At 39.3% G+C, this 22,411-nt stretch overlaps 1 protein-coding gene and 1 long non-coding RNA gene across 50 annotated transcripts in view; both read right to left on the bottom strand.

The window, feature by feature from the left end:
• Positions 1-22,411, bottom strand: part of LOC122331512 (trichohyalin-like) — a 590,129-nt gene that overhangs the window by 3,216 nt on the left and 564,502 nt on the right. The gene's annotated exons all lie outside the window — the stretch shown is intronic.
• On the bottom strand, positions 14,268-20,237 carry LOC122331617. The gene is made up of 5 exons (XR_006248246.1): positions 20,209-20,237; positions 19,913-19,948; positions 19,371-19,421; positions 18,765-18,799; positions 14,268-14,322 (listed from the first exon to the last, which is right to left on the bottom strand). It is a non-coding gene; the product is annotated as an uncharacterized LOC122331617 (long non-coding RNA).

Raw genomic sequence — 22,411 nt, 5'->3', positions numbered from 1 at the left:
AATGTCCTCACATAAAGCGCCGCTGGTTCCCATGTCGACAGATGCCTCAAAGGCCATCCTCAAAAAGAATAAAACATACATGTAAAAAACATATGTTATGTAGAATGAATGTAGCAATCATTTGGTAGTCAGCAACAAGATGTCCTACCACATCTATTTACACAAACTTAGTTAAATAATAATTTACATTTTTTTACAATTTATCCTTGTGTAAACTGAGCTGAATGTAATTTACATTTATTATATGTTTTTTTCCAAAGTGACTTACAGATCTGGCCATTCAAAATCCTAAATTAACATTTTTTTAATAACATTGTTGTGCTCCTTGAGAATGTTTCTGAGTACATGTCATAAAGGTGCCATGTCATCACCTTTATTGAAATCATCTGTACGGATTATGATTAGGCCATTATATCGTCAAGGCATTCTTACTTATTTTCCGTGCCCACAATGACATCATGAAATTTTAGAGATAAATGTGATAAATGTGATTTACATTCTAAGAGCAGGAAGTCCAAGCCCTGAGACAGTTATCTTTTGTCTTTCAGTTCGTGTCCTAAATCAAGTGTGAATGCTAATCCTAAGGTACAACTGTGCTTTTTGATTCAGGCTCTATAACACCTATGCATTTGAATGACCCTTGGATGCTAAATAGATCAAGGATTGGGAAAGTTCCTGTTCTGGGCTAAGTTCCTGTTCTGTATATGCATACTTTTGTTTTACTGGTCTCCACCTCTATGTACTCCTCCCCTTTGAAACATATAAACTTCACTGAGCAAAGTTTTAGTTAGATTTTTTTCTTGGGGATTGCTTGACGGTTTTCTTAAGGATTTCTTGCAGATGAATACAGCCACGAAATAAAAACAAACTCCTGCTTTACCAAGAATCTCCTGGTCTCTTCTTAAAAAGAAACTAAAAAAGTTTCCACCAGAACATTACTAGCCAAAACAAGGAAATGGCTGCAAGATTGGTAAAAAAGCAGCTGTGGCGTGACAATGGAGTGGACATTAGCGAGCAATCCATTCACAGGGTCAAAAACTTGGATGGAGGTATGTCCAATGATCTGAGATAAAAAATAAAGAGCAAGCCCTAGGTGTTCCACAATGTCATTTTCATTGATGTCACAATGTCGTTTGTAAAAGAGGAAGACCTCTTCAAACCAAAACCAAAACATTATTTAAAAGTTTATGTTTGGGGAGCAATATCCAGACTTGGACCCAAACACCTGTTTTGTTTCTTAATGACCTCATACCCTCTTGTTTTGAGGGTCTTAAATTCTCTCGATTGTGAATCTCTAACTCTAACTAGTGCCAAAGCCTGAAAAAAGGAGGTTTGTAATCATGCTCACTGATTGTCAAGCTAGAACTGGTTAGAAATAACAGTATATTCTATAATACTATATACCTTGCTTGGAAGCGCTCTAAATCCTTCTTGCATTGATCAAGTTCCTGTCTAGGAGTAAAAAGCAGCATATGTAATAAAACACAACATAGAAAAAGAAATGATTTTGTGAAAACTGTTCAGAAAATATTTTTAAAAATGTTGTGAAGATGATTTGTATTAAAAAAAATTAGGTAGTATCATTGTGTACAATACACTGAATTATGAGTTTAAATAACTTAGTCATTACTTTAGGTAGATGTATATGTATACAAAAATACCATATGATCTTAACTCACTGTTTAATAATGATATAAATGACAGTTTATATTACCTTGTTTGTTTCAGCTCCTCTTTATATTCACTGTATTAAAAGAAAAAAAAAATGTATACAGTAATACAACATGCATAGAGTGTCACTGACGTGTAATACAGTACAGACAAGAATCAAACAAGAATATAGTTGAGAGAAAAGTTGGGAGACAAATCAAAATTCACTGCATGTCAGATATAGGCCTGTGTTTTCGCCCATATAATGCTTAATTTAGGTTTCATACATAAACATACACATAAGTACTAGCGAAACCATTTGTAAAATACATGATGATGCCATAGAAATGGAAATAATGATGCTTACAAATATAATCTGACAATGTTTTATTAATAGCATACAGTATACAGATTGTGTTGCTGACTACAAAGTTTACTGTGCTCTTCTTCCAGTTTACCAGAGAGCTAGTTTAATGTGTTTCTAACGTGTATTTTGCGTGTTGTAAATCCCACAGCTTGGATTTATCATGAACTAACATGGAGGCACCCATCACCTGATATAGAACAACTAACAGGATCATTATATGAGTGTTTAAACTACCAAATACATTTACTTGTTTAAACTAAATCTACGTGTCATACAGCGCTATTGTGACTGCGTCACATGACACGTCGTCATGGAAACAACAAAGCTAAACACTCTAAAATAGTGGTTGCCACTTAAACTCAAAGGTGTGAAAGGGTTAAGGAAAGATTCTGAAGGCAAAAGGTGGTCAAACCTGGAACTAAATATCATTAGTTCTAAATATTGTATTCAATAGAAAAAAATACAAATGTATACAGTGATACAATGAATGCATGTAAAACAAAAATAGGATTTAGATCACAAATACGCCAGATTTAAGCCTGCATAAATCTGAAAGTAATACAACTCTTATATACACCATAAAGCAGATGACTGTGACAGCTCTGACATGTGGTAAGAAATGTTTCCTGTTCCCTTTGAAATATATATCATGAAGAATTAAAGCAAAATTCTGTAGGCTCAAGGGTTATTACACCACCACCACCACCAACTGTTGATCCATGATCCATGCTTTCATGTTGTTGATGGTTGATCCTACCATCCGAATGTCGCAGCAGAAATCGAGACCCATCAGACCAGGCAACGTTTTTCCAATATTCTATTGTCCAATTTTTGTGAGCCTGTGTGAATTGAATGCTCTTGTGCATACCTCGGTTGTAACGAGTAGTTATTTGATATACTGTTGCCTTTTAATCAGCTCGAACCAGTCTGGCCATTCTCCTCTGACCTCTGGTATCAACAAGGCATTTGCGCCACAAAACTGCCACTCACTGGATATTTTATGTCATAAAATTTAAAGCAAAAAGAGGGTCCAACTTGACATCAGTAAGTTGTACCTTGTAATGCCTGGCCACCAGAGGGAACCCTCACCCGAATACTAGCTCGACTAGCTCGACTTTGAGAGCCATTTAAACAGAGACTCTTCCATCTTCGCTTTGCAAAGTATTGCCAGTCTTACTGCCTTACCGAGCATTGTTTCCTATTGTTCTCATTGCTACCACGTTTATGACCTTGCCTTGGATTCTGTTTGCCTTTTGTGTTTGCCTGTTCTGATTGCTACTCTGATAACGACTCTTCGCCTGCCTAATGACACCGTATTCAGATCTTCCTTAAACCTGTTTGCTGTCTTCCTGCTATCGACCCTGTACTGTTTTACTGTTTATGTCTATTGTCTCAGTCTTCATTAAAACATCCGCACATGGATTCTGCCAAGCCTTCTGGGTCCTCATTACATAACTATTGTGACGAGCGTCCCGAATGTCCATCAGCGTTGCCCTGAAAATCAACAAGGAGCACCTGGACACGCTCATCACTGGCTGATCGGAAGCAGCTGCTGCTCATTACCCCCTGGCTTGAAAAAGCCACGAGGCATGCCAGAGAGATCAGCATGGCCTCCAGACAAGCTGACAGTAACGTGTTCTCTCCATTTTTCCCTAGACAGCAGCGTGTTATCCGATCAACCCTCACCCCAGGCACGGACCCACTGCACCACAGGAACGCACCGATGGAAGAGAGCACAGCAGCACCTGTCATGTTTTTGCACACTTTTTCACCCGTATCATTTCTCCTTTGTTTAATAAATCCACCCTCCGGGGTATTTATTTTGAGCTCTCCTTGTTGTGTGTTTCCTTCACACCGTCACACTATATACAGTATAACTTTATTTGTGTTTTTCATAAACTAAAAAATATTTTTGTGGTTTTTGTACAGTTTTAAAATATAAAACTATCACTAAGGACCGAAAATATAAATATATTCTATATTCTATTCTAATACTATACCTTGCTTGAACAGCACTCAGAAATCTTTTGTAGTGTTCCAGTTCCTGACTAGAGTTAAGAAATAAAAGTACACAATAATACACTATTAAGTGGATTGACTATTAACAGCTCTGACATGTGGTAAGATATGTTTCTGTACCTATATATATATATGTATATATATATATATATATATATATATATATATATATATATATATATATATATATATATCAGAGAATTATAGCAAAATTACAGGAACTAAACTACAATGGATTCTAAAAAAACATTTGAACGGAATCATAATCAGACTAGACAATGACAGGAAAATGACCAAAATAGGAAACTTTTTGTTTCTATAAAAAAGGGGGGGAAATGAAAAAAAATTGCCGTAAAATTGCAAAACTACGAATTCTACTACTAATAACGATATTTAACGCACTAGGAATAATGAGCTGCTAGGTTTTTGAATATCAATGACATTGTCTGCGCTGATTTGCTAAAGAATCCATTAAAAACAACTGAGCCTATAATAAAATATAGTAGCGCTGCTTTTTTTTTGTCAATAACGGTAGGGCTATTGTAACGGGGGAAACAGTAATTAGTTTGATGACTCGTTACTGGAAAGAATAACGCTGTTTATTTATAACACCATTATTCCCATCAATGATTATAATACATTATTAAGTAATGATTTCAGTTTATATTACCTTTTTTGTTTCAGCTCCTCCTTGTATCGATATTCACTGTTTTAAAAGAAAGAATACAAATGTATACATTTAATACAATAACACATGGAAAACAAGAATTAAACTTTAAGGACGACATTGGCTCTTTATAGGAGGACTGTGGCTGTATGTATAAGTATTATATTTGCCATATTTGGCTGATAGTACAGCACAGATGAGAATGTGTATATACACATGTGCATGTGCACACACACACACACATATATGTTTTTTTATAAACTAAAAAAGTAATGTGTTTTTCTGTACAGTCTTAAAATATAACACTATTGCTAAGGACTGAAAATAATATTCTATATTCTATGATAATACTATACCTTGCTTGAAGGTGCTCAGAATTCTTCTTGCATTGTTCCAGTTCCTCACTAGAATTAAGAAATATATCATAAAAATACACAATATGAAAAAAATGCACTATTAGGTGTCACAGATGACTGTGACAGTTCTGACATGTGGTAAGAAATGTTTCCTGTACCTTTAAAAATATATCTCAGAATTAAAGAAAAAGTCTGTAGGCAAATGGGGGTTCAAATTGGTGCTAGCAAATAACAAATTAAATGACTTTGTGTATTTTTTAGATGCATAGTGATAGTGTCCACCACCGATGGTGGTAGACCACTCAAGTCTGCTGAGTCCCATCCAGGAACCACATGTAGAGGTTCCACAGATCGGTTCCACGTAGAAATTCCACAGATCGGTGCCAGAGAGTGCCAAGCCTCTGAGAAAGGAGGTCCTTTCTCAGAAATATTTGCAAGGGAGGGGCTATCGCGAGGAGCATGAGTTTCCACTGGCCCACCCAGAATATGGTGCAATCAACAAGACCTGTTCTCGTTCTCCTTGACCTCCATGAGTTTCTGTGTGAGAAGGCTTACTGGGAGGAAGGCACAACTTCTGTATCCAATGAACCATCTGGTGGTCACCACAGTCACCATTCGCCAAAAAACACGAACTGTTATGAGAGCATGTCTGCTGCGTGATTAAGCTGTCCTGGAATATTATTGGTGACTTGAACCATGGCTGACTCCAGAGGGGGAGATGTCAGGCGAGCTGAGACATGCAACGTGATTGTATACCCCCCAGTGGTTGATACACAAAACAGCCACAGTGTTGTTCATGCGGAACAACACATGCCTACTGCTGCAGTGACCGGAAGGCCAACAGCTCTAGGCAGTTGATGTGCCAAAATAGTTGAGGCCCCATACAGAGCTCCGAGGCTGCCTGCATGTTGCATGTGGTGCCCCAGCCTGATATGAAGGCATCTGTTGTGAGAACAACATGCCTAGTCATTTGTTCTAAGGGCACCCTGGCCCGTAGAAAGGCAAGGTCTGACCGCATGTTAAATTGTTCACACAGAGTGTCCCACGGTTCCATGCCCATCTCGAGCCTCGGGAGTGAAGCCAGTGCTGAAGTGGTCTCATATGCAACAATCTGGGTGTATGGAAGTGTTTCAGTGGGACCACCATCCTGCCTTTGAGGAACACAGGCAGTTCAACACTGACTGGGTGAGCTCCTCTGAGAAACGTGCCATCATACATCATGCTTTTTTTTTTGACCTGAAGCACCAACTGGCTGAGATGCTGGAGCACCAGGTCCCTGTGATTGCACAACTGGTCTCAAGACTGGGCCATGATGAACCAGTCGTCAAGATAGTTAAGATCTTAATGTCCACAGGGGATGGGGCAAAGATGCAGGGGACAGGGACAGCCTGATGGAGAATACTTTGTACTGCCAGGTTCGACCCTCAAATGCATACCAAAGAAACGGTCTGTGTTGATGAAGAATCAAGACATGGAAGTAGGCTTACTTCAGGTCAACTTTGTCAAAGTCCCCCAGCCATGGCACTCTTGGCCTACATTTTAATAACTCAATAAGCTCAATATTCTTGCAGGACAGCCAGACACAACTTTAGCCACAGGAGCAGCAGACAGCTTACAGGCTCTGGATAGGAGACAAGAACCATTCCTCCAAGTGGCATCGTCTTGCGTGCACAGATGCCAACCACACTCTCCACCTGAGAAATATCAACGTACCCCCTGGTCACCCCACCATCTGGGGTAGTCTGGATGGAGGAGGCAGACAAGCAGCTTCCGGCCAAAAAAGGGCCATCCACAAGCTCATCAGCTCCTATACGCACCTCTAGAAATAAAAAAAGAACCAGGGCATACCAAGGAACTAATCACCTCACTATAAGGCTCAGGACTGGGGGGTGTGCACACCTCCAGCCTGATACTTGCAGCTGCATATGAAAGTAACACTGGTTCCAGATAAAGATCAAGTAGTCAATAATAAGAATGGGTCCATTTATTCATTACATTAGGTTCACAAACATGTTTTAAAAAAAACAAACAAACAAACAAACAAACAAATGTAATATGCATGATTATAACCGTTTTTTGGCAGATTACTTTAAAGTAATTAGTTATAGCTACTAATACCAGGGAAAGTAACTTTTCAATAATGTCAAATAACTTCAAATAACTGTCCCAAATATAAATATGGTAAATAAAGGAAAATGACACTCAACAGAAAAAAAATCTTATAAAACATTCTACACTAATCTACACTATTTTAATGTTTCTGTGGGATAATGTGAGAGACACCTATTAAATTCAATATATTATTAAAAATATAAAGTAAACCTTGGGAATGTAATCGTCATAGTAGTTTGTTTCACAGCATTATATGATATATGATGTTATTTTTATATATATATATATATATATATATATATATATATATATATATATATATATATATATATATATATATATATATATATATATATATATTGTATGGAGGAGCCAACGACAGACACAGTGGGTGTGGCGTCAGGGAAAAAAGTGTCCAAATAAATGGGGAACTGGTGTCCTCGCCGTGCTGCAGGGGGAGTGCAGGTCGGGTAGTGTTCCAGGGGGAATGGTCCAGGTAAGGGGCAGAGTCCGGTGGCCGCACGCGCTCCCCTCTCTGGTCCGCAGCTTCTCCTTTGCTTTTTCCTGGTTGGCAGTCAGAAGGGATAAACAGCCCGGCATCCTGGCCCATCAGCGGTACACGTGTGCAGTCATCGCCTGGACAACGGAGTCCAACAGCTTGCTTCTCTGCCGGCGTGGCAAGTCCATTCACGTACCCTTCCTGGACCCACAAGGACAACGGCAGTGGTGACGAGGTTCAATGCACTTCAGGTGTGCCTCGTCACACGCTGCCAGACCTCTCCAATACCACGGCCCTCCTCTCGGACATGCCCACTCCCGTCGGGAGCCTGGTGAAGGGTGGCGAATAAAGGATGGGTTGATGATGACAATAAATGGGAGGGGCAGCCGACTCGTCACAATATATATATATATATATTAGTCGATGATCGACTTTGTGGTTGTTACATCTGACCTCTGGCCGTATGTCTTGGACACTCAGGTGAAGAAAGGGACGGAGCTGTCAACTGAGCACCACCTGGTGGTGAGTTTGATCCACTGGCGGGGGAGGAAGCTGGACAGACTTAGCAGACACAAACGTACCGTGAGGGTCTATTGGGAACGTTTAGAAGAGACCCCTGTCAGGGAGGTCTTTAACTCCCGTCTCCGACATCGCTCTGACCAGATCCTGAGGGAGGCCGGAGACTTTGAGTCAGAGTGGACTATGTTCTCTGCCTCCATTGTTGACTGTTTGAAGCTTTTGCAACCCCCGAACCCGGTGGTGGACACCGGCACTAAGGGATGCTGTCAAGCTGTAGAAGGAGTCCTATCGGGCCTGGTTGGCTCATCGGACTCTGAGGCAGCTGACAGGTACTGGTGGGCCAAGCAGACTGCGGCCCGAGTGATTGTGGAGGCAAAAACTCGGGTCTGGGAGGAGTTTGGTGAGGCCATGGAGAAGGATTATTGGACGGCCTCGAAGAGGTTCTGGCAAATTGTCCGACACCTCAGGAGGGCGAAGCAATACCCTGCTAACACTGTATACAGTGCTGACTTCGACAGGGGACATCGTTGTGTGGTGGAAGGAATACTTTGAGGATCTTCTCAACCTCGCCAACTTTGCTAAGGGCTGTCCGGTCTAGCTCTATATCTAGCTCTGTTTGTTTCTTTGTGTAGGTGAGTTAAAGCACCGGTGACCCATGTGCCTTCACACTACAGCTTATCATATATCAAATACAAGTCACGCTACACTGCGCATCGATTAAAATCAACTGAGCTTATAATAAATTGTAGTAACACTGCAATTTTTGTAGGTAACGGAAGTGGCATTGTAACAGGGGAACGGTAATTTTCCCCCTTTCAGGGTCACAGAGCCTGACTCATCCACAACTGCCACCTCAGAATACTTAGGCCCGGCACGTGAGGCAGCAATTGTGACCATCACCTAATGCCAGGTAACGACTGCATCCAGAAACACATGGGTGTACAATGTTCAAAGCAAGACCCACATTGTCTTCCAAGACCCATTTAAATTAACCTATAATAACTTATAGTAACACTGCTTTTTTGTCAGTAAAAGTAGCGTCATTGTAACAGGGGAAATTCATTTGCTTACTCGTTACTGGAAAAAATGTTGTTTGTTTATTTAAAACCCTGTTATTTCCATCAATGATTATAATTCATTATTAAGTAATGTTAAAAATGACTTTAGTTTATATTACCTTTTTTGTTTCAGCTCGTCCTTGCATTGCTTCAGTTCCTCTTTGTATTGTTTAAGCTCCTCTTTGTATTGATATTCACTGTTTTAAAAGAAAGAATACAAATATATACAGTAATACAATAACACATGCAAAACAAGAAAACTTTAAGGATGCCATTGAAGTGCTTGGTTTTCTAAATGTGGACTGTGGCTGTATGTATAAGTAATAGGCATATTTAGCTGACAGGAATATATATATATATATATATATATATATATATATATATATATATATATATATATATGTGTGTGTGTGTGTGTGTGTGTGTGTGTGTGTGTGTGTGTGTGTATATGTGTATGTATGTCATGAAGAATGAAGGCAAAATGAGGTCCTGTTCATAAACAGGTACAATTTTAAAATATAAAACAATTTCTAAGGATTGAAAATATGAATATATTCTAATCTAATACTATACCTTGCTTGGAAGTGTTCAGAATTTATCTTGTATTGTTCCAGTTCATGACTAGAATTAAGAAATACAGCATAAAAATACACAACATTAAATTTATATATATATATATATATATATATATATATATATATATATATATATATATATATATATATACACACAAAAAAAGATTCATTTTTACTTTAAAACCTTTTATTTATGTAAACATGAACATAACACAATGATTATAACAATTCGTCTAGTGATGTTATACATGATTTTATTTTTTAGTATGCAAGTTGCATTTTTTCAGGTCCTCTTTGTATATATATTCACTATATTAATAATAATATAATACAACTCTTATATACACCATAAAGCTCAACAGATGACTGTGACAGCTCTGACATGTGGTAAGAAATGTTTCCTGTTCCTTTTGAAATATATATCATGAAGAATTTAAGCAAAATTCAGTTGTCACATTGGGGCTCAAACTGGTGCTAGCAAACTAAATGACTTAATTAAACCAAAAATAGGAACAGTAAAATTGTTTGCAGCTATAAACAAATTTTGTGAGGAGCACACGCTTATAATTAACCCTGGCTTCTAGTTTCCTAATCACGCCATTATCCAACCAGAGCAAGAGAAGCCTCCTATAAATTCACACAAGCCTCTTACCTCGATATCTCGTTAATAGCATGATATTGAGCATGTCCGAACAAGACCAATCGCCAGAAACCTACAAAATCGAGGACGCCGATAACTCCACGACTCCGCTCAGCAAGCACGCTAACACCCTGCCTGGAACTCCAAGCGAGCCCACGGCTTCTTCCAGGAGTGAGCGACTATCCATTCGCCAATGAAATTAAGATCATGTTCACCTCCACCTTCCAGACGTCCTCAAGTTTCCCTAGCTTCTTCTTACAATTCGGCATTTTCTTCCGCTCCAGCCACGGAAAAATGGACAATTACGGCTTTGTGTCAAACACTCGCAAACGCAAACATTCCATTCTCCTGCCGCACTAAAAAGGCAGAGCTTCACTCGCTGTATTCAGGCTTATCAAATAGGGGCAGCTTTGCCAAATATTTCTCCTCCAGCCAAAAGAAAGGAAAAAAAACTGAAGAAGCCGTAATTCTCCCAGTGGAAAACCCGAGAAGTCAGCTTCGGCACCCGTGTTAAGCCTCCGCCCACTAGGAGGTGGCAGAATGCCATCAACTTTTTACTCTCATTTCTCCTATTTCCCTGATACCCGCAATCCACCAAGTTGACTGCATCGAATTTTCCCTTACTCCAAAAACCACCGCTCGTAATCAGCCACGCATCTTATCTTTTTCCGAATTTGTCATCGCATTCAACAGATACTCAGAGGTAATCTGTTCCGTCTTCCCTCACAGGAGGAGTGAGCTTGGTGATTATCTGGCTATTATTGCCGAACTCACATTGTCTTATGGGGGCTCCCACTTCTATACTTACTATAAATTTTTTCCACAAAGTGTGCGATCAGAGTTTCCTAGTGGAACCAATGCCCATACTGGGAGGCCATAGACACCGAACTCCATAACAACGTTTTCACTGGTTGCCGCAATATCACCTGCATGGTCTGCAGGTCCATCTCACATTCATCCATCACATGCCCCTTCATCGATCCTTCTATCCCTCCCCGCCCCGAACCTGCTCTGTCCACAAGTTTCCTGTCCCTAGTCCTCAACCCCCCAACCGCCGCCTCTCCTCTTCCCTCTGCCATCCTTGCATTAATTGTAATTTTTTTGTGCCCACTCCCACCTCATCTGCTCATTGTTCAAAGCAATGAATAATAAGCAATATTTATTGACTCCCAATAATATTTCTCATGTGGCTTCTGAATTATTGCTTCATCCTGATCCTAACTTTTCTAATTATCTCTTATCAGGTTTATCACATGGTTTCCATCCCAGAGTCAGCAGACTCCCCTCTCAAAATCTGACCTAACCTCAAGTCCACCTTGACAGAACTAGAAATGATAGACCTCTTAATAAAGAAAGAAGTGGACGCAGGATTCATGATCGGCATCCCCCAAATTTTCGACATGCTGTCTGAAGCAGTTTGCTGGATTCTCTGTAATAACTATCAAATTCCTTATCGCATCCATCTCCTCGACAATTTCCTCATTGTTTCTCCTCCGAACACTATCCCAGCGGCCAATCTTTTGACAGTCAAAAAAGTCTTTGCTGACCTAGGAATTCCCCTAGCTCAAGAAAAAACCTCAGGCCCCAGTACTTCCACAGAATTTCAAGGCATCAATCTCGACTCAAAAAACCCTCTCTCCTCCAAGAAAAGACTGGAAGAACCATTCTAGTAGCTTTCAATCTCCTAGCCAACCCCTAGTTTGCCAAGCACGAATTACTATCCGTCCTCGGCACTTAAACTTTGCAATGCGGATAATTCCGCAAGGCCGCCCATTTATCTCCCACTTCCTCACTTTGGCTTCATCAGTCCACAACCTCGAAGATCAACTAGTCCTAACTGATCCCTGCCTCCGAGATCTCCACCTATGGATCTCGTTCCTTAAGCTGTGGAATTGCCAGTCTTTTTTCTACAGAGACCTAATAGCCTCCCCTAATGATATCCAATTATTAACAGACGCCGCCCCTTCCGTAGGCTTCGGGGGTTCTACCGCAACCACTGGTTCGCCTCAACTTGGTCCACTGAACTGTTCAAACCTTCCCCAACCTCTAATATCTTCAGCACTATTCGAGCTCTACCCCGTAGTAGTGGTCGCCTTCCTAGGGGGAAAGGAATGGTCAGCCTCTAGCATCGCTATTCACTGTGATAATGAATCACCAAAACACAAAAAAAATCACAAACCTACCACCCCGCAGGGCATCACCCAAGGCAGGGCACCACTCCCACTACAATAGTCAGCCCTCGTTGTAGACAACCTTATACAAAATGTAAACTAACAGGGAAATCATTTTAAATGTACATATTTTATAAATACACTGCAAATATTTATCTTATAGTAGCATAAAGAAAGGTTTACTACACTAAACTTACATTAATGGTAAAAAAAAATTGCAGGAGTAATTAATGTATTTTACTTCCAAAAAAGAGAATAGCCATATGCTTGTTTTACTGCAATTAACGCAAAATTGTAATGCCAGGCCAGAAGAAGGACCTCTGATCTGTCTGTCTTTACTCCCTCTGCTCATTCTCCAGTGTTTTCCTGTTTGGCGGCCAGATAATCTGGGCTATATGCTTTGATGTAAATAAGAAAAATATGCATTTCTGTACAGTTTTGAAATTGTAAAAGTATTGCCAAGGTCTCTTAAAAACAACAGTACACTCTATAATACTATACCGTGTTTGAAGTTCATGCAGAAAATCCTTCTTGCACCATAAAAACTAATATTTTGTGTGTTTTTTGTTTTTGTATTTGCATTGTATTTTGTGAAGATGCTTTGGTAAGACTTTAGAATAGAGAACAGTAATGGGTCATTCTTGAATGAATCTTTAAGTTGTCTTGGGAAGAACAAGTGTTCCCGGGAGTGCATGCACAACATCCTATAGGTTATGTACTGAAATGAGTTCAACTGTTTCGAGACTTCGGGTTTGAGTCATTCATTCATCATGTGATAGCCTGAGATATAAATAGGCTATTTATTACCTTTATAATAACATTGATCATGACGTGAACTCAAACATTTTTAACAGTACATTTATAAACAGTAAGAAATAAAAAGCTAAAATTTAAGATCAGAAACGCATCAGGAACGATGGTTTTAAACTATGTATTAAAAGGAAGTTTGTAAATGAACTAAATTATCTATTCAAAGCTGTCATGTCACTTGACAAGAGTACAAACGCTGACCTAATCGATTATCTTTCCACAGTGTAGCTTTGTATTGTTTGTAGTGTCATCAAGGTTTGCATAAGTAGTATATATGTTAGGGAAGTGACACATAGCATTTTATGTTTTAATGATAAAATTAACAAAATTAACAAAATGACTTGGAAAAAGCATTTTGCTGAATGAGACTCAAAGGTCAGAGTAAGCAAAATGATCAGAAATTCCCATCGCTAAAAGAGCATGCGTTATTAACTATGCCTTTTCCCTCAAAGTCCTAATTTGCTGCTTATTAATACTTAGTAAGGTAGGTTTAAGGACCTAAAATATGATAGTACATAGTAATGCATTAATATGTGGTTTATAAGTAGTAATAATATGCTGAGACCCCAACCCTTGCTATTAAGCAATTACTAAATAAATTGTGAAGAGTGATTTTTATGCACTACTCATAGAATGCAAAACTATACAGGCATTCAAGAGCAAGCTTTATGATGCTTTCTCCTACATGTCCAAGTACTACCAAATTGCTTTTTTGTTTTTTTTTAAAGGGGAGTAATCTAAGTTATCACCAGTAAAGTGTGGAGCACCAAAAGGATCAGTTCTGGGACCTTATAACATTATAAATGACATCAGTTTATATTACCTTTTCGTTTCAGCTCCTCTTTGTATAGTTTCAGATCCTCTGTATATTGATATTCACTGTTTTAAAAGAAAGAATACAAATGTATACAGTAATAGAACAACTTTGAGGACGTCATTAAAGTGTTTGTCTCTATATAGGAGGACTGTGGCGGTATGTATAAATATTAGAATTGACATATTTAGCTGATAGCACAGTACAGACAAGAATATGTGTATGTCATAAAGAATGAATGCAACATTTTAAAAGGAAAAAGGGGGCCCAACATGACATGAATAAGTTGTTTAGCTATAGCTATTTATTCCTTTATTTTGTGTATTTTTATGAATAAAAAAATAGTAATGTGTAAAATTATTGCTAATAATATATTCTATTCTAATACTATACTTTGCTTGAAAGTGCGCAGAATTCTTCTTGTATTGTTCCAGTTCATGTGTAACACAACACCAGCAAAGGGAGCCGTCACCGGAGTACTGACTCTGCTTCACTTCCTCTGCAACCACTTCCTTTTTGGCCAGTATAAAGCCAAAGCTCACAAACTGTTCTAAGAGAAGTATTGCCAGCCTAGCCTGCATTACCGAGCGTTTCATTGTTTATTCTGATTGCTGTATGTGTATGATCTCTGCCTGTTTGCTCTCTCTGCTCCTTGGATTTGCCCCTTTGTTTTGTTTGGACTGTTCATGCTTTGACCCATTGCCTGCTACTCTACCACGCCTACGGATTTGCCCATCTAACCCGGTAAACTATTCTGACTGCCTTGTTGCTGACCCACTGCCTGTTTCTGATCCTTGTCTCTCGTTTGTTGAATAAACCCTGCAAATAGATTCTAACACCACCCCAGTGCCCTCATTACAGAATACTTTGCCTACCAAGAATCCAGCAGGGACTACTAATCTTCAAGCGGCAATCGTTTATCAGCAAGACTTGCTTCAAAGTTATCAAGAGCAGCTCAACAAACTACAGGCAGTAAACGAACACCTCACACACTTCATTCGAACTCTACCATCACCTACTCTTCAACCAGTAAGCTTTGCGTTATGACTCTGTTAACCGGAAGAGCGCTAGATTGGTTTTCGGCTGTCTGGGATTCGGATGCTCATTTCTGATTTTCTGTAGACTATTTCTCTCAACAACTTCGAGGTTTTGAATATCCAGCCAACGGCAAGGATGTATCCACCCAACTGATTCATATAACCCAGGGTAACCGTCCAGCAGCTGACTACACTATCGAGTTTCCAACTCTTGCTGCTCAGAGCAGCTGGAATGACATGGCCCTAGAAGCTACATTCGAAGTACTCTGAATCCGAATTACAGTCTGAGTTAGTGGGAGGATATGTCTTTTCCAGAATTTGTAACAATGACTATAAAGATCGACAACCTGATGCGACAGCACCCCAGACGCAAGAACCATCTTCCTGATTGACCAGAGACTTATTTCTAAATACAACATTCCCACACAGCCTTGGAATCCACCCATAAAGATCAAAGCCATCCACAACACCCTCATTGACTCAGGCATCTCCCAACGAACCCAGACTCTCACCCTCCATGTAGGCATCTTCAACGAAGAGTCAATCACATTTTACATTGTTGATTCACCCAAGCACAAGGTTATTTTGAAATAACTCGCATTCTGAACAACTGAGGGAAGCAACCATTTTCATCAAACTAGACCTTTGCAGTGCTTATAATCTCATTCGCATCAGGGAGGGCGTTGAATAGAAGACAGCATTTCTCACCAGCAGGGGGTCCTACGAGTATCAGGTAATGCCGTATGGGTTTAGCCAATGCACCTGCAGTCTTTCAATCTTTCATTAACGCAACCTTCAGAGACCTGATTGATCGATACGTTATTGCCTACATCGATGACATTCTCATTTACTCTTAATCAGAATCAGACCATTTCCACCATGTACGAACAGTTTTGTCCAGTCTTTTAGAGAACCAGCTCTCACGTCAAGGCAGAGAAATGTGTCCGGCAAACAACCTTCTTAGGTTACCATGTGAGTCATCATGGGGTGAGCATGGATGAGAGAAAGGTCCAAGCCATTACTGACTGGCCACAACCCACCACGTTCAAGGAGCTGCAATGATTCTTAGGATTTGCCAACTTCTACCGCCAATTCATCCAGAACTACAGCACGTTTGAATCGCCACTAACCTCATTATTAAAGGGTAAACCTTGCAAACTCAGTTGGACAAAGGAAGCCAGTCTAGCTTTTGTCACCTTGAAGGGACGATTTATGTCTGCTCCTATACTGAAACATCCTGATCCTGATCTACCCTTTATTGTAGAAGTAGACCCATCTGACTGTGGTATCGGGGCCATACTCTCCCAGAGGAGCGAAAACACAGGCGAACTACACCCTTGAACATTCTTCTCTAAGAAGCTATCTTCTGCTGAACGTAACTATGATGTGGGAAACAAGGAACTTCTGTCGATGAAAGCTGCTATGGAAGAATGGAGACACTGGCTAGAGGGAGCCAAGCACACCTTCCAGGTGATAAAAGATCATAAAAACCTTGAATATATCAAGAGTGCAAAACATCTGAACCCCCGTTAAGCACGCTGGTCCCTTTTTCACCCGATTCTGTTTCACAGTTACCTACCGACCTGGTAGCAAGAACGGTAAAGTGGATGCCCTCTCCAGACACTATGAATCTTACAGCAATCCTTCAAACCATGAACCTATAATCCCTCCTCTGTTATTTTGGCCCCAGTCTCTTGCGATCTTATGGAGGAGATTCAACAAGCCCAGCAAAACGAGCCAGCTCCAGGGAACTGTCCCTCCAACAATATGTTTCTGCAACCCGTTCGACCACGAGTCATCCAGTGGGTCCATATGTCCTCGCTGCTGGACACCCAGGCATATCCCGAACAATCCAACTAACCCAAAACTCCTTCTGGTGGCCCACCATGTCGCGAGAGATCACTAATTACGTAAAATCTTGCCAAGTCTGTGCACAATCCAAAACTTCCAAGGAACTGCCATCCGGGCTCCTTATGCCCTTACTCATTCCCCGACGACCATGGTCCCACCTCTCCATAGACTTTATAATGCACTTACATCCATCTGATCACTTCACCACCATTTTAGTCATCATTGATCGTTTTTCTAAATCTTGTCATCTGGTACCTCTCAAGGGACAATCCACAGCCATGGAAACAGCTCTAGCACTCTTTCACCAGTTTTTTCGGTTCTGTGGTATCCCGGATGATATAGTTAGAGATAGAGGTCCCCAATTCACCTCCCAGGTCTGGAGAGCCTTCTGCAAGCACCTGGACATTAATGTGAGCCTCACATCAGGATATCTCCCACAATCAATTGGACAGGTAGAATGGCTTAAACAGGAAATCGGACACTACCTGAGAACATATTGCAGTCGTGGAGCAGCATCGGTGGTCAGAGTTTCTACCCTGGGCTGAATATGACCAGAATTCCCTTACTCATTCATCCACTGGCCTCACCCCCTTCCAATGTGTTAGGATTCCAGCCTCCCCTGATCCCATGGTCAGGTGAACCATCCTCAGTTCCTGCCATCGATGATTGGATTCGTCATAGTGAGAGGGTGTGGGATATTGTTCACGTTCGTCTCCAAAGAGCCGTTAGTATTTAGGAATTACAGGCCAATCGACAACATCACCCACAACCTCCCTACCAACCTGGACAATGGGTCTGGCTCTCAACCAGGGACATCAAACTGTGGCTGCCCAGCAGAAAGCTCAGTCCCAGGTACGTGGGTCCTTTTAAAATTAATGACGTAACGTGACAAACTTTAGCTTCCTGCTAACCACCGTATCTCTCCGTCCTTTTATGTATCCCTCCTGAAACAGGTCCACCTGGGAGCTGACCCGGCCAGGAAGCCCCAGAACCACCTCCACCTCTTGATATTGATGGACAACCTGCATAACATGTGCGTGAGTTGCTGGACTCTCGGAGAAGAGGGGTTCACTTCCTCTGCAACCACTTCCTTTTTGGCCAGTATAAAGCCAAAGCTCAAAAACTCTTCTAAGCGAAGTATTGCCAGCCTAGCCTGCCTTACAGAGCGTTTCACTGTTTATTCTGATTGTTGTATGTGTATGATCTCTACCTGTTTGCTCTCTCTGCTCCTTGGATTTGCCCCTTTGTTTTGTTTGCCTTTTGGACTGTTCATCTTTGCTTTGACCCATTGCCTGCTACTCTACCACGGCTATGGATTTGCCCATCTAACCTGGTAACCTATTCTGACTGCTTTGTTGCTAACCCACTGCCTGTTTCTGATCCTTGTCTCTCGTTTGCTGAATAAACCCTGCAAATGGATTCTAACACCACCCCCAGTGCCCTCATTACATCATGAGTAGAATTAAGAAATATAGTATAAAAATACACAATGTAAAAATAAAATTGTATATATACATACATATATATATTAGTAATTTTTAACTGTACAAAATGTTTCTTTGAACAATGATTATACTAATATGTTTAGTAATGTTATACATGATTTTATTTAGAATTACCTTATTTTTTCAGCTGCTGTTTGTATTGATATTCACTGAAGTAAAAGAAAAAAAAACACAAATGTATACAGTGATACGTTAACACATGTAAAACAAGAATAGGATCTGAATGAAAAAAGGAAAAAAAAGACTGGTTGGCACAGCCAATAGAGGTAAGAAAATTGATAAACATTGACCTCAATGTATAAAATGTATCAAACACACGAACATGACATTGTGTTAAAAACAATCATATAAAAGAGAGAAGAGACTTAGAACCCTATCATACACCCAGCGCAAGGGTGCATCGCAAGTGTGTTTGCTAGTTTCAGTCTGACGTAGTTCTCATTTTCCCATTAAGCGTCACATTGCTTAATTAGCTATTGCATTTGCGCCGATTAGTGCACTGCGTGGGCGTTCTGGTCAGAAAAAGTGTGTTGTTCTTGTTCTTTTGAGGAACTAAAAATAGACTGCCATAGATCAAGTCAAACATGGTCTAAAGTCTAAAGTCAATGACTGGTGAGTATGTCTTTCTTTATTTGATGTAAATAAGAAAATGCATTTCTGTACAGTTTTGAAATTGTAAAAGTATTGCCAAGGTCTTTTAAAAACAACATAATACTATACCATGCTTGGAGTTGATAGTGAAAATTTGCCTTGCACTGCTTGAGTTCATCTCTAGAAATAAGAAATATCACATAAATAATACATCAAGTAAAAAACAACTATTTATTTGTATTTACAGAAATGCTGTTGTTGGTAAGACTTTAAAATAGAGAACAGTTATAGATTGTTCTTGAATGAATCTTCATTTTGAACGAATCTTGTGAATCAGGAAAAATGAGTCATCTCAGGGAGTGCATGTACAAAATCCAATAGCAGTGGTCAGCAACAGGCGACTTATATTACTGAATATTACAGAAATTCATCATGTAACTGAGTAAACAATAAATATAATGATTCAATGCTGTCACGCCACATGACCAAACAACGAAACGATAAACTAATCGATTCTCTTTCCAACTCAGATTGTGAACAATGAATTTTAATTCATAATTAATTTTGCCAAATAATTTTTCATTACTTGAGGTGCATAAATATAACATGCATGACAGTATTTAGTAATGATATAAATTCAGTTTTATTATTATTTTTACAATTTATATTACCTATTTCGTTCCAGCTGCTCTTTGTATCGATTTTCACTGTTTTAAAAGAAAGAATACAAATGTATACAGTAATAACACATGGAAAATAAGAATACAATGCCATTTAAGTTACTGGCTCTGTATATATATATATATATATATATATATATATATATATATATATATATATATATATATATATATATATATATACACATAGTTTGTGTTTTTCTGTACAGTTTTAAAAGGGTAAAACTATTGTTAAAATAAAATGTAGAAAATACCAATAAATTATATATTCTAATGTTATACTATACCTTGCTTGACTGTTCTTCTTGTATTCTTCAGTTCATTTCTAAATAAAAATAGACATTATAAAAAAAAACTGAAAACATTTATTTTGTACTTGCAGAAAAACTTACATTTTAAAATGTTGTAATGATTTGTATTCACTTTTATTAGTAAGAAACTATACAATACTAAGTTTAAATATAAGTTAAATATTGCTGTTGAAAGTTCACGACAAGAAGTAGAACTAGCAAACAAACAGCTTTTAATCATTAATCAATCTAATGTGAAATACTCAGGAGAAACCAAGTCTAATGTAGGAATCGGAGATGTTCGGATTCATTTGCAGCATTTATTGATCGTGATCATACAGGCAGAGAATCAGCGACAATGACAGGGGATATCACAGGAATCATAAACAGTATCAGGCAGTGGTCAGAGGCGGACGGCAAACAGTCAAGTCGGTAAATCCTGGCAGAGAGAAAAAAAATGGCGGGCAACAAGACAAACAGAAATGGGAACTAGTTTCAGAAACGCTCAAAAACAGCTGGGAGAGAGTAATGAGGCACGCCTGTGCGGCCAATCTCTGGTGCGGGGTGGATATGGGGAAATGGGTGAATGAGGTGACCTCTAGCAGTCAAAGGCGGAAGGTCAGGAACCAGATCATAACACCAAGACTCAAAGACTTAAGTGAAGAGAGAAGGAAAAAGAAACACGTGGCAACTGATCAATTAACTAAACAAAAACACTAGTATAAATTATGGAAGGAAAAATTCTGATAAACAGCCAATATATTTAGTAACTAATATCGTTTCGGATAATTTCTGTTAACACAAACATCAATCAATACGTTACAAGTATCTGTAGCGCTTTCATAACGATCATTTGTTTCTTGGGATTTTTATACATCTTGTTTGACCCTTGGAATCTTTCTCGGGATTGCACTCAAGGTTGCATCATCATTTGTATCATCTGCTCTCTATAATAGGGCATGAACAATACATGAAAAAATTCTTTCCGCTATATTCTCCACCTCGTTGTTCTGATCCACTACGAGCGGACACGCTGCTTTGCCAGAGTTGTAAACAACTTTCTTGTAGGACTCGTCCAGCACCTTTTCTCTGATTTCTTTCAGTTTTGCAATGATGAATGGCTCATCTCTTAATTCTTAGAGGATAACTCCAGTAACTCCTTGAACCCTCAGAATGTTATTGCTCATCAAAGCAAATACAGTCTGGTTTTCTTGTCGATGATGTTCTGGAACAGCAACATCACCGTTACGATTCTGAACCCAATTCCGCTGAAACACCCATCTGTGGCGTTGAATACCACGCTGAAGCGGAGGTGGTGCACATAGCCTTCAGGTAATTCAGGTTTTGGTAACCCAGCTCTGTACAGAATTTATCCAAGTCTTCTTTGTTCTGTTCTTGTGAGAGGGGTATTGTCTGATGGAATATAACAGACGGCATTATCATCATAGAGCTTTGGGGTTGAAAAGGAGCATAATCGCAGCATAAAGAGTCTTCTTAAGACACAACAGTAATGTGATGCGTATGGGGGTACTTGCAGCTTGTTCTAGCATCGGTAGAAGACGGGCATGTCATCACCGAGGTAACACATGGGGTTAATGGCCCCTTTAATTTAGTTGTATTCGCACGAGCTGAACATTTTGTTTACGACCGTCATGAAAGCCATCAGCAGATGCAGATCTCAGCACTTGAAAAAAAACTGTATGGTCTTGACTTTCCAACAAATTTGTCAGCCGCGTAGAGCGTAATCGTTCATATTGGTAAGTGAAATATGTATCTATATAAGTATATAAGTATTACCTTGTTTTTTCAGCTCTGTCTTGATATTGTTTACTGTATCAAAAAAAAATACAAATGTATACAGTGATACATTAACACATGCAAAACAAGAATAGGACTTAGATCCACAAATACAGTGGCAGCTCTGACATGTGGTAAGAAATGTTTCCTGTACCTTTTAAAATATATATCATGAAGAATTAAAGCAAAATTCTGTGTGGGCTTCAAACTGGTGCTAGCAAATCGCCAACAAATTGAATGATTGGTGAGTATTAATGTCTCCTTCCAGTCACGGATCTGAAGGAGAACCCATTAACAGACCTTGAGTGACATAGGTTTATATCAATTAAAACAAAGTAAAATAAAAATCATTACCAATTTTAGCAACATAATTAAATTAAACAATATGCAAAATGCTAAAACA

Source organism: Puntigrus tetrazona, unplaced genomic scaffold (assembly GCF_018831695.1).
Source record: "Puntigrus tetrazona isolate hp1 unplaced genomic scaffold, ASM1883169v1 S000000001, whole genome shotgun sequence".
In the NCBI taxonomy this organism is placed as follows: domain Eukaryota; kingdom Metazoa; phylum Chordata; class Actinopteri; order Cypriniformes; family Cyprinidae; genus Puntigrus; species Puntigrus tetrazona.
This window is presented reverse-complemented; position numbering and strand designations above follow the sequence as displayed.